At 35.5% G+C, this 14,454-nt stretch overlaps 1 protein-coding gene across 4 annotated transcripts in view; it reads left to right on the top strand.

Annotated features, from left to right (window-relative positions):
- Positions 1-14,454, top strand: part of SOX6 (SRY-box transcription factor 6) — a 442,494-nt gene that overhangs the window by 389,710 nt on the left and 38,330 nt on the right. The gene's annotated exons all lie outside the window — the stretch shown is intronic.

The following is a 14,454-nucleotide window of genomic DNA, read 5'->3' as shown; positions in this document are numbered from 1 at the left end:
TTTTTTCCTTGAGACTGTGCAAATCCATTGTAGTTAACTCTCATTAGACAATCTTTGGGATTGAGTGAACAATCTCTCTGCCTTGTATCCTGCTCTGGTTGATTTTCTAGGTTTGTCCTTGTCTAAGCAGGTGATGGAAAGGAACAGGGAGAGCAGCTACCGCAGCATTAGGAATAAATGTGTGCTTGTTTATTGATGGTTCAGTAAGAGAGCCCTGGGAGGTGTCACTTTCATTTCATTAAAAAAAAATTTAACTCTGGTCTAAGCACCATCCCTCATTCTACCAGAAAGACTGTTTACTTATATTGAAGCTCCTGCTTTTAGACCAGGAAATCAGTAAATATCTTACTATTAAATCCCCAAAATTGAATTATAAGACTGAATTCTAATTTATTCACTAAATCATAAATTCAGCTCCAATGCTATTATTATCTTGATATTTAATTGTTGAAACAAAAAGCCAAAGATCGATTTCTGAGTTTTTGAGAAATAAAGTTGGTGCAGTCTTTACCCTCACTATTATGATCTATAATGCACTGTATTTCAATGTCTAATTTCTGAATGTGGAGATGACAGTCCTTTTCTTTCTTTCTAACATAATAACAGCAAATGAAAAGTGCTACCCAAAATATACTTTAAATGTAAAATATTTTAAGTTTGTGACAATTAAGGTCAGCTGTGAAGAGCAGCTTTTTTTTTCTTTTTTTCTTTTTTTTTTTTTTTTTTGCTGTTTGTGGACACAGTGGAAGGAATAATAAGCCCCTGCCCCCATCCTCCCTGTTTGCCGGCTCCCTGATGACAAAGGGCGGATATGTGGTGAGCACATACCTCATTTACATCACATGCATAATGTACTTTATCTGGGATATTAGCTTCTCGGAGTTGGCAGTGCTACCTAACACACACCGTGATCAGCACAATTTTTGAGTCTGCAATAATCAGAGGAATGTAGCAGTGATGTGGGAACAAGAGGAAATAACATGGCATTATGATGTACCCATCATTGTTCTGTTGTCATCCTTCCTAACCAGTTTGCTGTCCTTCGGAGCCTCACAAAAGGGTCATGAATTTAATAGAGTAAAACATGGAACTGGGTGCAAGAGTAATGCATCTGTTTCCAAGCTCCACATTCAGAGAAAAAGGGAAAATATTGACTACACAGAGGACAAACTGCCCTGAAAGCTTTGTGGGTCTATGCATATGCTTATGTAATCTTCAAACAAGATGCGCAGTTTTTGCAAGTGTGTCTGGCCTCACTTCATCTCAAGTAAGCATTTAGATACAAAAAAGTCAGATATAGGAAATTAACTAAATTTTCGAAAATCTGCAAAACATAAGTTTCTAATAAAATATTGTCTGTTATATTAATAGCATGCCGTTTACAGAATTTATTCTTAGCATATTAACCTCTTCATGGTTTTCACACATTTAATAAAAGATAATAATCTCCTAGCAGTTTTCACTCATTTATTCAAGACTTTAGCAGGAGTTCCATCCTGAAAGTATTTTACAAAGCAGTTTGCGTGTTCCTGTTCTATAACCGTTTGCAGTATTCCCAAATAACTCTTACACATGAGTTCAATAAATAATTGGAAGCCCAGATGTTTGAAACAGATATAGCAGATACACTGTAGCTGTATTGAAAATACAACTACTTTCCCTTTGTCCTCTCATCAACTTCACAGCATTGCACCCTGCCATTTTCAGTTCTCTTCTAATTAAACCTAGATGAGCATTCGGCATGTACGTGTTCTCACACGTGCCCTTCTCAAACGCAGCGTGTGGAGGCATCCTGTGTTTTTGTTTCTGACTTGAGACATTCCAAGGAGGAATTTTACTTCTTCAGACTGAACTGTAGCATTCTTTGTCCCTTCAGTCCTCCTCCTGATAAGAGACTTGAATTACCGCTTCCCATAGCAAATAACTAGAAATTTGTGTATGCTCCCTTCTTAGACTGAGCCTCACTCATTTCTGTGTCCCTCTCTAGCAGCGCTTAACTAAAGCAGGCTCCTGTCCTGTGTTTGATAAATAACTAAAAAATATTAGGTATCAGTAAAGACTAAATGTGTTCTTGAACTTGGTTTTAAAATATAGCTCTCTAATTTTCAGGAACTGAAAAAAACATGAGGAAAATTCTAATTTCATTTACAACAGCTTTAGGTTATTAAATTTTTGCTGCTACCTCTCTCTCCGTATGCAGCTTTTCATTGTATAGTTAAAAATGATTCTTTCTAACTTACATGTCTTGGTTTCTTCCTCTTTGAAATATTTACACCAGTTCCTGAAAAATGCTGTGACATTATCAGAGAAAAGTTGTTTTATTTCTTTTTAAGCGATAGAAGAGTATTATGGCTACATTTGGGAATTTTTAATTTGTATCTTATTTAGTCTGGTGTGCAGTGTGACACCAGTTAATTGTATGTTATTTTGTGGTAACTACATGTTAACTCTGTTGGAAGTAATGGTAATTATACTGTAATTGATATCAGTTCTCCCACATCTTTGGAAAACCATACAATTAACACATATCGCCACAGTTGGACACTATCTTTTGTCCTTTGTAATGTTGCCATGTTGGAGTACTATTTTGAATAGGGTCCTAAATATTTTCTTCTTCTTTTAAACTCATTTGAAAAATTCCAATTTTAAGATACTTTAATTTTCATGAGATGAAACATAGTTTCTAAATTTTAATTTTACGTAATCATGAAGAAAGCTTCTTTCACAAATAATCAGACATAGTCTTGGGTTATTTTTATTTTTATTCTTTATTTGAAACGTCATTTGTGACTTCACATGACTTTATTAGTACTTTCTATTTCCTAGAGGAGGATAACAATAGAATATGCAAAATCCTGACATCAAGGAGTTAGTTTTTTCTGAAGAGAGGCCCTCTTCTTACTAGCAATCTTTATGTTCCTCTGCATTCAGACAAAAATGGATATATTCTGTGTTAGTGCCACCATAAGGAATATCAAACTAGGAACATATTTGCACCAAATTTAGATAAAACGTTTTCCCTTGATATTACTTGCCTCTTTCCTTTGCCTTTCCCTTGCTTTGGGTCCCTTTCCTTCTATCACTTTTGCCTAAGTTGGAGATGGAACTTCAGAAGTAGCAAATAAATACTTTCTGGCTAGGTGTGAGCATGGTTTGGTAGGCTTGTTTGACAAATGAATTATCTTTGAGTGATTTTTGTTGAGAATATGAATAATTGCTCACAATTTTTTATAACATGGCAAAGTGACTTTACTAATGCATGCTGCAGTGTGGGTCTCAGGAGTAAAAAAGTTGAGTATCGTAGAACTGTAAGATTTCAGAGCTGGAAGAAACCATAGAGATAAGTTGGTTCACCTCCCTCATTTTACAGGTGGAGTAATCAGGAACTAGCATTGTTTGTAAAGAGCACGTGTGATGCAGAATAGTTCAGTGGAAGGGGAAGGAGACTGGGAGTCTGCAGGCTAAGTGCTGTGAGGCTAAGTGGTGTGTCCTGGATCTGTTACCAGTCAGCTGAGGGATTTGGGGTAGGCATCCTAACCGCCTTGGTCTCTGTGCTGTCTGAGTGAAGAGGCCTTTACGTTTCCTTCCAGCACTAAAGCCTTCTCATGCCCCCTGTTTTTCTTTTTAAGATATGTGTTATTTTTGCAGAACACATATTTAATTATAGGAAAATCTCCTAGGAGATGTGATATATTTATATATCTCACAAGTTAAAACAAATACATGGTGGTAATACCTTACATTTTTTCCATTTTTTGTGTTTATGTTTCTGAGGAAAAACTCTTCAAATTTATCAGTTTGCCAGCTAAAATTGAAATAGAAGGCATATTTTTGAAGAAAATATTCATTCTTGGTTTAGATAGCTTTGAATAACTTGAATAAACTGCACCTGTGTCTCCACAAACACTATTAAAAGTATAGATTGTAAATTAAGTAGGTATCTGAAATCAAGTACCTAGATTTGAACAAACAGAATTCCCAAGAATTTTTTGGACAAAGACATTTGCTTAGCTGGTCATTAATTTTATTGTGATACTCTTTGTTCATGTGATAAATGTTAGAATATATAAAGTCTTGCTGGTGGTTTAAGTGGAGATAAAATTCTCCAGTTTTTAAATCATGTATTCAGTTTTAATAGGAGTTTGTATAATTTTACAATGGAGCTTTTTGTGACCTTGTTACTGAAACAAATAGTTAATCAGAGAATATTCAGGAACAAATATGTATCATGCCTCTGTATAGGAATAAAAAGTTGGAAACCACATATAAGTAGGAGTTGGGCTGCCACACAACTGGATTTGCTTAAATCTGAACACTTTATAACTCTACTTGGGAGTTGCAAACTTATAAATAACCTTGCAATTGGTTAAAACTGTATTAGAACCATATGAATGAGACAGAAAGCATTTGCACGATAATCCTGATGAAACTAATTTAACTCAGTGGCTCCCAAGCCTAAAAGGGTCTCATATCTTAAGAGTTAACGCTACTTTATCATTTATCATCTGATGATCAGTGACAAGAGGCTAAGTGTATGTTACAGGAGATATACAGGATACTGTCCTTGCCAGGAGTGTGGAGAGAGAACTTGCTTAGCTTGGTGTACTCTTCAAATCCTGAGGGGAACTTGTCATACATCATTTGTGAATGTTTTTGAAAGCTCCATAAAACATATCCACAAGAAGTTCTGCAGACACTAGTCCATTTCAGCAGGCATGTGCTGCATGCTTCTTCTGTGCTTATAGGATACAGTCCTAGCTGGAGGTAGAGAGGATCAAGAGCCACTTTCCCTCCCCCAAGGAACTTGTGGTCCAGTGGCATGTATCAGCCTCCTGAGAGGTGATCTGAACAGCTGTGTCAGTCTTTATTGATTCTATGTCTTGCCTCAAGTATGAGTTTCTGGAATTTTGAAAACTTTTGCCTAGCCCTTACAAGTCTTTCCTCCCTTTAAAGGCGAACTTTCTCTTTTGAAGAATCCTAGCTAGCTATAGTTGTTAATAGATAGAATCACTTCTAGATACTAATGGCAAAAGCTTCTAAAGTATTGTTTCTGAGTCTAGTAGGACCTCGTGTTTGTTTCCTTATTACTTTGATATTTTTTGGCCAGTGACAAGAGCCTTTTATAACACAAGAAGCAGAAGTTGCCACTGTATTAGTTTGCTAGGGCTGCCATAACAAAATACCACAGACAGTGTGGCTTAAACCACAGATATTTTTTTCTCACAATTCTGGAGTTTAAGAGTCCAAGATCAAGGTGTTGGAAGAATTGGTTTCTCCTGAGGTCTCTCTCCTTTGCTTGCAGATGGTCGCCTTCTCACTGTGTCCTCACATGGTCTTCCCTCTGTGAGCACACAACTCTGATGTCTCTCTGTATGTCCTAATCTACACCTTTTATAAAGACACTAGTCAGATTGGATTAGGGCCCACCCTAATGGCCTCATTTTATTTTATTTTTGTTTAATACAGGTTTATTCATTTTTCCTGTAGGTTTGAATTCAGAATTGAAAATGTTGAACTATATTGTAGACAATTTTTAAAGGTCACTTTCAAAAATATCACTGTGAGGGTTATAATGGAAAGATCACAAATATATACCTATGGGATGAGTTAAAAAAAAAAAAAGCTATCCTAATCCAAAGTTTTTCAGCCTTAGCTCTATTGACAGTTTATTTTTTTAATTTTTATTGGCTTATAGATGCTTTACAATGTTGTGTTAGTTTCTGCTGTACAGCAAAGTGAATCAGTTATACGTACACGTATATCCACTCTTTTTTAGATTTCCTTCCCATTTAGGTCACCACAGAGCATTGAGTAGAGTTCCCTGTTCTATACAGTAGGTTCTCATTAGTTATCTGTTTTATACATAGTAGTGTATATATATCAATCCCAATCTCCCCATTCATCCCAATCCCCCCTTCCCCCATTGGTAACCATAAGTTTGTTCTCTACATCTGTGACTCTATTTCTGCTTTGCAAATAAGTTCATCTGTACCATTTTTCTAGATTCCACATATAAGCAATATTATGCGATATTTGTTTTTCTCTTTCTGACTTACTTCACTCTGTATGACAATCTCTAGGTCCACCCACATCTCTGCAAATGGCACTGTTTCATTCCTTTTTATGGCTGAATAATATTCCATTGTATATATGTACCACATCTTCTTTATCCATTCCTCTGTTGGTGGACGTTTAGGTTGCTATACATAGAAAATCCTAAAGATGCTACCAGAAAACTACTAGAGTTCATCAATGAATTTGGTAAAGTTGCAGGATACAAATTAATACACAGAAATCTCTTGCATTCCTATACACTAACAATGAAAGATCAGAGAGATTAAGGAAACAATCCCATTTACCATCACATCAAAAAGAATAAAATACCTAGGAATAAACCTACATAAGGAGGCAAAAGACCTGTACTCAGAAAACTATAAGATACTGATGAAAGAAATCAAAGATGATACAAACAGATGGAGAGATATACCATGTTCTTGGATTGGAAGAATCAATAGTGTGAAAATGACTGTACTACCCAAAGCAATCTACAGATTCAGTGCAATCCCTATCAAATTACCAAGGGCAGTTTTTCACAGAATTAGAGTAAAAATTTTTACATTTTGTGTGGAAACACAAAAGACCCTGAATAGCGAAAGAAATCTTGAGAAAGAAGAACAGAGCTGGAGGAATCAGGCTCCCTGACTTCAGACTATACTACAAAGCTACAATAACCTCATTTGAATTTAACTACCTCTTTAAAGACCCTACCTTCAAACACAGTCACATTCTGAGGTATGAGGGGTTAGGGCTTCAACGCATGAATTTTAAGAGGACACAGTTCAGTGCTTAACAGCTATCTTTGCTTAGCTTGGTTATTCCCAGACTCTTTTGAAATTATTTTCTTTGGGATTACAGTACCTAAAGAACCCCCTTGATCAAATTCTTTATGTCTCTGTTCATGTAGTTTCATCTGGATTATTTTTCCTAGAGATATTCTTGTTTCTCTAGAGGAATTAAACTGAAATTAATATGATTTTGTTTAACAGTTTATTCTATTGTATTCTCATGAAGTATTGACATTATGAATTAATTCCAAGAATAAATTGCTAATGATGGATTGCTCAGCAATGTAAGAGTGTGTAAGAAGAATATTTGGAAATGGTTGTGGTTGACATTTTAGGGAGTATTTTTTCAGAGCCCTTTTGAATAGTAATAGCTAGGCAGACTTCCTATATTTCAGCCCTAAGCCAACCCTGACCAAGAGATCACTCTATTGTTCAACCAATTTACATATCTTCCTTTGTATTTATCTACCTTTTAATCATCTGTATCTCAGTGTTTTCAAAAAAGATCTGAAAATTAATTTAATTTTAAAGTAAAATGAAAATGAAAAAAGAGAAGGAAATAGTGTTAACAGCATTATCAGGATTTAGCAACCAAAGTGTCTAGTATGTGCCAACATCATGAGAAGCACTGACGATACAGTTGTTAAGACATGGACACCATACCTTAGAGAGTAAGTTGGGGAGACATGTAAATAGATACATAAACCAATAATTTTAATGCATTTTTCTATAAACATGGTGTGGTAATGGAACAAAACAGGGGAGCTGGTGGAGGGCAGTCAACAAAGGATTTTGTCCAGAAGAAATGCTTTAGTTAGGCCTAGAACGGACAAATTATAATGTCATCAGTAAAGGAAACGCATTCTAGAAGAGGGAATGGTGTATGCAAATATACAAGGGCATAAAATATCATAGCTTGTTCAGAAAACTCCAAGAAATTCTATCTTCTTGGAATAGAGATAATAAACCAGAATGAGTAAGACGTAAAGCTGATGAGGAGAGAAGAAACCAGATCCTATAAGGTTTTACAAGCTGCACAGAGAAGTTTGGTTCTCCTCATGTGGATGATGGGGAGCATCATCCCCATCATCTTATAAGTAGAGGAAAACAAGATCCAGGTACTACATAATTACTAAGGCTAAGATTTAAATTTAGTTCGAAGATGCTTTGAAGCCAAGACCAAAAAGGAAAGCATATTTGGTTATATAGTTGTGTTGTTGACACAGGAGAATGGATATTGGCCTTTAGATTAGGACACCGTCTTCATTAGTGTTTAGCTTTGAAATATTTAGCAAGTGCTAAATAATATCTTTAACAGAAGTGGATATTTTATGAGCTGCTTTATTTTTGCAAAGCACTCACACATATAATCTCTTATTTAATCATCACAACCCTGCCACATGAGCATTTTCTATTCCATTTTACAAATGAGGAAGCAGTCTCAGAGAGATCACATAGTAATTAAGTTATAGAGTTATTATTCTAAATTCACCTCAGCCAAAATATCTATCTAAATTTTGGTTAAGTGACTTAAAATATAAAAAATCCTTTTTGAGCCTCACCTATTCTCTTGTAAAACTGACAGCAATAGTAGTATTTTTCCTTGTAGTATTGGTGTGAAAATTAAAGGGAAATACTCATTGGAAAGAGCCTTGCACGTAGTATATGATCAGTAAATGACACCCTTTCCTACTTCTACTCCAATACATGTATTTGTGCTACAGAAGCAAACACAGTTGGAAAACTTAGGACTTAAATGATTCATGAGTCCTAGCACAGTTTTGGTGTTAAGAGCATATTAAAAGGTAGACAAATTAATAGCTTTAGCTGACAAAATGGTATTTAACAATGAGGTTCATTACCTCATTTCTCACAGCCAGAGTCTTTTTTATTGTGATGACTGACTCTGGGACCATCAAAATATCATTATGAAAGTAAATCCCAGTGCCTCCAAAGTAACTCCTTCCATAAAAAGAATCACCTTTTTAAAAGTACTTGTGGTTACTTTCCAGTGTAAAGCTTACATTTTCGATCCTTCATTAAATTACTAAATTTATAATAAAGGATGTAAAATAAAGACTAATAAAGTGATAGCTTGTTAAGTCAATAGAAAGTAAATAACATGTGCTTCAGTAGTATTTCTTGAGAATCACATCATGGCAAGATACGTCCAGAGCCAGGAATTAGAGCAAGTCTTTCAGAGTAAGGTATAGACTCTCTCTCAACATTATACTTAGCATTGTCCTGTTTAAAAATAAACAAACAGACAAACAAAAAACTTTTTATTTTTAAATGTGTACTGCTTTTTAAGCCAAGCATTTGTGGTGGGTATTGTCCTCTTTTGCCTGTGTTTTGCAAAGATGCAGGTGTTAAGCTGCAGAAATTCCAAGTCAGACTCAAAAACCTCTTTTTCATATTGTTATATAATTAAATTGTATTATTCTATTGTGTTCTTCTAAAATGGCTCACTTCCCTCTTTTGCAAAATATTTATGGTATTTTTCCAGATTTCCTTGCTTTGATGATTATTGCCCAAAGAGACATCATCGATACAGTGTGGAGTGTTGAGTCTAAAATCTTTTTCACAAACTTGAAATATTATAAAATTGGTAGTTCTTGTTCCTTTTGGACACACTTGTACAGGGTGTTTTGATTTACGTGGATTAATCAATTATGTGGGCTTGTAAAAACCTGAAAATATTTATGGACACTAACAGTAAATGCTACGTAAGATATATAAAAAAGGTGCAAGACACAATCCCTGGCTTGAAAAATCTTTTGATGTTGTTAGGGAAGAGTTGGAGGTGCACATGAAGCAAAGCTCAATTCTTTAATAATAGTATGTAACTAGGGACTAATTATATAAGGAAATTTAGGAATTTTTGCATATCAGAAAGTAGATCAGAGAGGTTATAGAGGTAATGGACAACTTGGACTTTTCAATATGAATAGAACTTGGCAAGGAAGAAGAGAGAAGGAAGCATCATTCTAGTGGGCATGGGGAAGAGGAAGCAGGCCTTATCATGGTATTATTATACCTGAGCAGAGGATGTATGATGGGAGAGTTGTAGGAAATTGAGTTTCAAAAGATGTGTGGGGAATAGTGTATAAAGGACCTTGAAACTCCTCCAAGTAGAGGAGTTTGGGTAGAATGCAATAGAAAATAGGAAACCATGGAAGGTTTTAAATCAGAGCCATGAAGTGGAACCCTGTGAGGAGTGAGAGCAGATGCGGGGGTCAGTGTCAAGTTTCAGACAGACCAGAGAGGAGGTGCGGCAGTAATGTAGGAGTGCAGGTGTGAGGGCCTGTGCTGGGATCGGTGATGAGGGAGGGCATGGAGGGAAAGGACCAGTGCAAGAGGCTCTGCAGAAGAAAAATCAGCAAGCCTGGAAGATTAAGTGGGCACAGAGGGGCAAGGAAAGCACTGAGACAAATAGTACCGACCAGTTGGTATTGATGTAAACAGAGGATGGGAAGGGGAGTTGTGTAAGGCGAAAGCTGCTTTTGCAGGGAAGTCTTTACTTTTGAGAAAGAGTTTTCCAGGATTGGAAAGACACTAAAGCTTGGAGCCGGGATGAAAAGGCAAACCTTCTTTTGGGTAGTATTCAACAACTCAGACATAGCGGAAACTTTAAGGGTAGGTAGTATCCCAGAATATTGTGGTGGCCTTAGAGAATTTCTATTCATAATGCATATATTTGTTATTTCTCTTAGAAAACTGCTTCAGGAATACACAGAAGCACTGTAGTATTAATCTTCCCTGCAAAATTCCTTATTATTACAGATTTGAATGGTTTTCAATGTTCTTTAGTATTTAAATAAGTATTTTAGGACATAACAGCAAAATTCTTATTTACTCAAAAAATATTCATACCAAAATCCCCATGTAGGAGGTAGGTGGTTCTAAATTTGTGATTAAATGAGCGTAGAATTTTCTATTTTCTATCTTCTGTATAGCAGATAGAAGTAGGATATATATAATATGTATGTATTTGTAGAAAATATTATAAAATATTTGTATAAAATATATATACTAATATTCTATGAACAGAATATTTGAGAGCTAGTGTAGAGTATACTGATTAAAATGGAACTTACATGTGAAAGTAACATGAGATTTGTTTTACCCATTTTAACTGAAATATAAGTAATGGCCTCTTAGGTGTGTGTTCTGTGGTTGCTATGGATGACCTCATATTCAGACATTCTTTGGAAAAGACCTTTGAATACAGATTGGTAAAGTACCTCTCATTTAGACCACTGGAATAAAATGCATCACATAATTTTCCAGCCATGTCTGCCTGTCAAATGAAATATATTTGTTTGTAAGGCAACAAACAAAAAGCCTCTCTCAGCATGTACAATTTTCCACTTCAGTTTGTGGAAAAGAGGACCATGTTGAAATCATTTGAGGTGTGGTATAGGTTGGTCAGTCTTGGAAATCCAGAGGGAGGGTGCCCAGTGCATTGTTACCTTTCACATGTTGTTTTTCAGGAGATGGCTGTAATCAGTCATCTCACATATGGTTTGAAAAAGGCTTGTCTCACTGGCAAGCAAACTGTTATTTAAGTACACAATCCACTCTACTACTGAAACAGTTTTGCCAAACTTATCCAAGTATTCTCACATGCTTAAAGATGGTATAAATATCATTTATTGCTAGCAGTTTTCTTCAGACTATATGGAATGTCTTCCTGCTGCCTGCTCTAAGTGTCCCAGTTTACATTGTGGCCTTTACTGCCTCTGTTTGATGGAGTGATCAGTAAAAATTTAATGACACTATAAAATAATAAAAATGTCATTAATTTACCACGGATCTTGGATGCAGTGGTTGTAAAATTACATTAATAAACAGAATATTTTTTACAACAAAAAGCATTGTTACGTGGGAACATATAAATAACACACATAAATTTAAGAGCAATTTTACTGTTAGCACACACATTATTATGGAATAGCCAGTAAGTGTATAAAACATAGTATATAAAATTTTATTAAAATATACTGTGCACATCAAAAATTCAGCTTTTATCTAAGTGCAAAGAAAAGCCATTATTATGTGCTTACTGTTTCATTGCTGTTCTTTCCCCATATCACAATTTTACATTTGTTGCCAGTGAGAGGGAGTTGATTTTTTTTACTAGATGAAAATAAACCTCTGTTTCTTCAGTTATCCCAAATTCATTCTCTCTCTCCACCCGTGCAAAGACAGAAATGATCAATCTTGCCATGGTAGGGAGGGAAAAGTTACTAATTTAATGCAAAGTTAAAAATAATGCCTGAGGAGTTGAATGGTTTGTTCAGTGACACTGGAAATAAGGGATAATAATGCAGCAGTCTATCTGTCATCAGTGAGGCTGCCCCGTCATTGACTCTGATAATATGTGAAGATGATGAATGCTACCGTCTTGTGGCTTGTAACATTTAACATTCATCAGCTCTCACTAAAGGGGGCTTTATCATTTAAATATCTTTATTTAATATGCAACATCTACCTCATACATCATAATTTCAAAGCACTTAGAGAGCCAACAGTCCTACAACACAGCAGAGCTGACTTTAATTTTTTTCAATAACTTTTATGTTGCCTGCATGTTTGTGACTGACAGTGCATAAGTAAGTGTCTGATCACATCACTGCATGTAAAACGCACATTTCACTGTCATCATGAAGACTGGGAAGTTCTCCTGCCTGCAGGGGTTGAGATTAAAATTAGCATTGAGGTGTTTTGTTTATATCTCCAAAATATCTACTTGCGAGCGAGAGCTAGTTCAAGTGCATGGAAAACTTGTAGTTAAGAGCTTGCCACCCACTGTCTATGTTTTCCTTATTGGGGCATACCCATTGGCACTTAATGGCCAGAAGTTGAGGGCCTCTTGGAACTAAAGTATCCTTGAAATTCTCTCTGTGCTTCTGTCCACATTCTGTATTTACTAGGCTCATGTTCAACCTCACTGGTAAAATCTTTGCTTAGCTCAGCTGCCCAGAGCTAACTTGTAGACCTCAGAACCCTCTTATCTTATGGTTATGTGGCTGGCAAATAAATATTCTGAGCTATTCTTTGAAGAAAAGAAGGAAATCTTCTGGGAGACTAGGTAGAAATTTATATGTAAGGGCATGGCTTTGCAGGGTCCTTCTTTAATCTCAAACACAAGTGCTTAATATTACCAAATATAAAATGCAGCCCACTGCCCAAAACAATTTTTATCATCGATTTATTTTCTGCCTATTTAACAAGTGTTTCATGGGATATTCTTCCTCGACTTCTACTCTGTCAAAATATTGATATTTTATAAGGAAAGTATCTCTGCAGAATAATTTTTTTTTCAATGAAGTCAGAAAAATGTATGACTTCAAAGACACTGTGAATATGTTGTTGAATGTTCTGAATGTTTTTTGTTATGATTAAAAACAAGCTGATACTACTGAATTGTGAGTGCACTTCACTTTTTATAAAAGAAAAGATATTATCATCATGTAAGCTTTGTTGTCTTAGGATTTTACAAACCATGGCATGTAATTTTCCCTCTTCTCCTTCCTTGTCAAAATATTGATATTCTTTCAGGAACTTTATTTATTTTTTTTTACTGAGAATATTTTCCGGTAAAATCAAAGAGAATGAATGACTAGAAAGATACTTGAAATATGCATATTGATAGGTAGCACAGTCTGTTGATTTTCAGAGAAAGTTGTTTTTCCCCCCATGAAAATACAGATAAAGGTTGTTCTTCCAAGAAGATTGCAGGTGTCACATCAAAACTCCTTCTGCATTTAACATAGGGAAAGCATTCACATGCAAATATTTGAAATGCGAAACAATGTGATAAAACAGAGGTTGAATATTTTGCTTTCCCTGGTACTGCTTATTTTCACTTTAATTCTTTTTCTTTACATCATGACAACCAAAAGTGCTACTCAAAAATAGAAATTGGCTGATTAAAAACAGCTGTCCTCCCCCCTACACTGTGTGAAACTCTCGTCTGGCTTGTGGTTGCTCTTTGTTGTGGCCTGCATCTGGGTTAATTTGTTCTTGTGTAGCGGCAGTGTCACATAAGAAGATATTGGGGAACCATACCTAATTTGCTTTTTATTTTCACTCTGTTTTTTATAAGTGTGGTGTTTCAGAGGTTTCCCCACATACTGCTATTGTAACTAGTTAGTATTACCCAGTTGGGGAAATTCATGATTATAATTTTGTTGCAGTCTTTCATAGAAATGTTGCTAGATTAAAGCAAGGTTTATACTGTGTTTTCTTCCAACACAGATTTCAACATATTCCATGATGAAGGGGAACTGGAAGACTTCTTGCACAATTTGACTGATGGGAATTAATTATAGAAATATAATGATATTCAAAAATAATCATATTAGAAAGCACAAATGTAGTGAGACTGTACAAATGAGACACAGCCTCTATCAAGTAATTGTATGTTTGCTCTTTAAGAATATTTCCAAGTTTCTAAACATCTTACAGAAGAGAACACTCAGAGCATTTCCGTCTAATGCCGAACATGCCTAGTACAGAACTAGGTCATTGAACAATAGACTGAACAGCAATCAGTCCTCTACTGCTGCATAATGCATTAAGTATAACATGCAGAAACCATTCC

The sequence above is a fragment of the Phocoena phocoena genome, chromosome 8 (assembly GCF_963924675.1).
Source record: "Phocoena phocoena chromosome 8, mPhoPho1.1, whole genome shotgun sequence".
Taxonomy (NCBI): domain Eukaryota; kingdom Metazoa; phylum Chordata; class Mammalia; order Artiodactyla; family Phocoenidae; genus Phocoena; species Phocoena phocoena.
The sequence above is the reverse complement of the archived record's forward strand: the minus strand, read 5'-3'. Positions and strand labels throughout refer to the sequence as shown.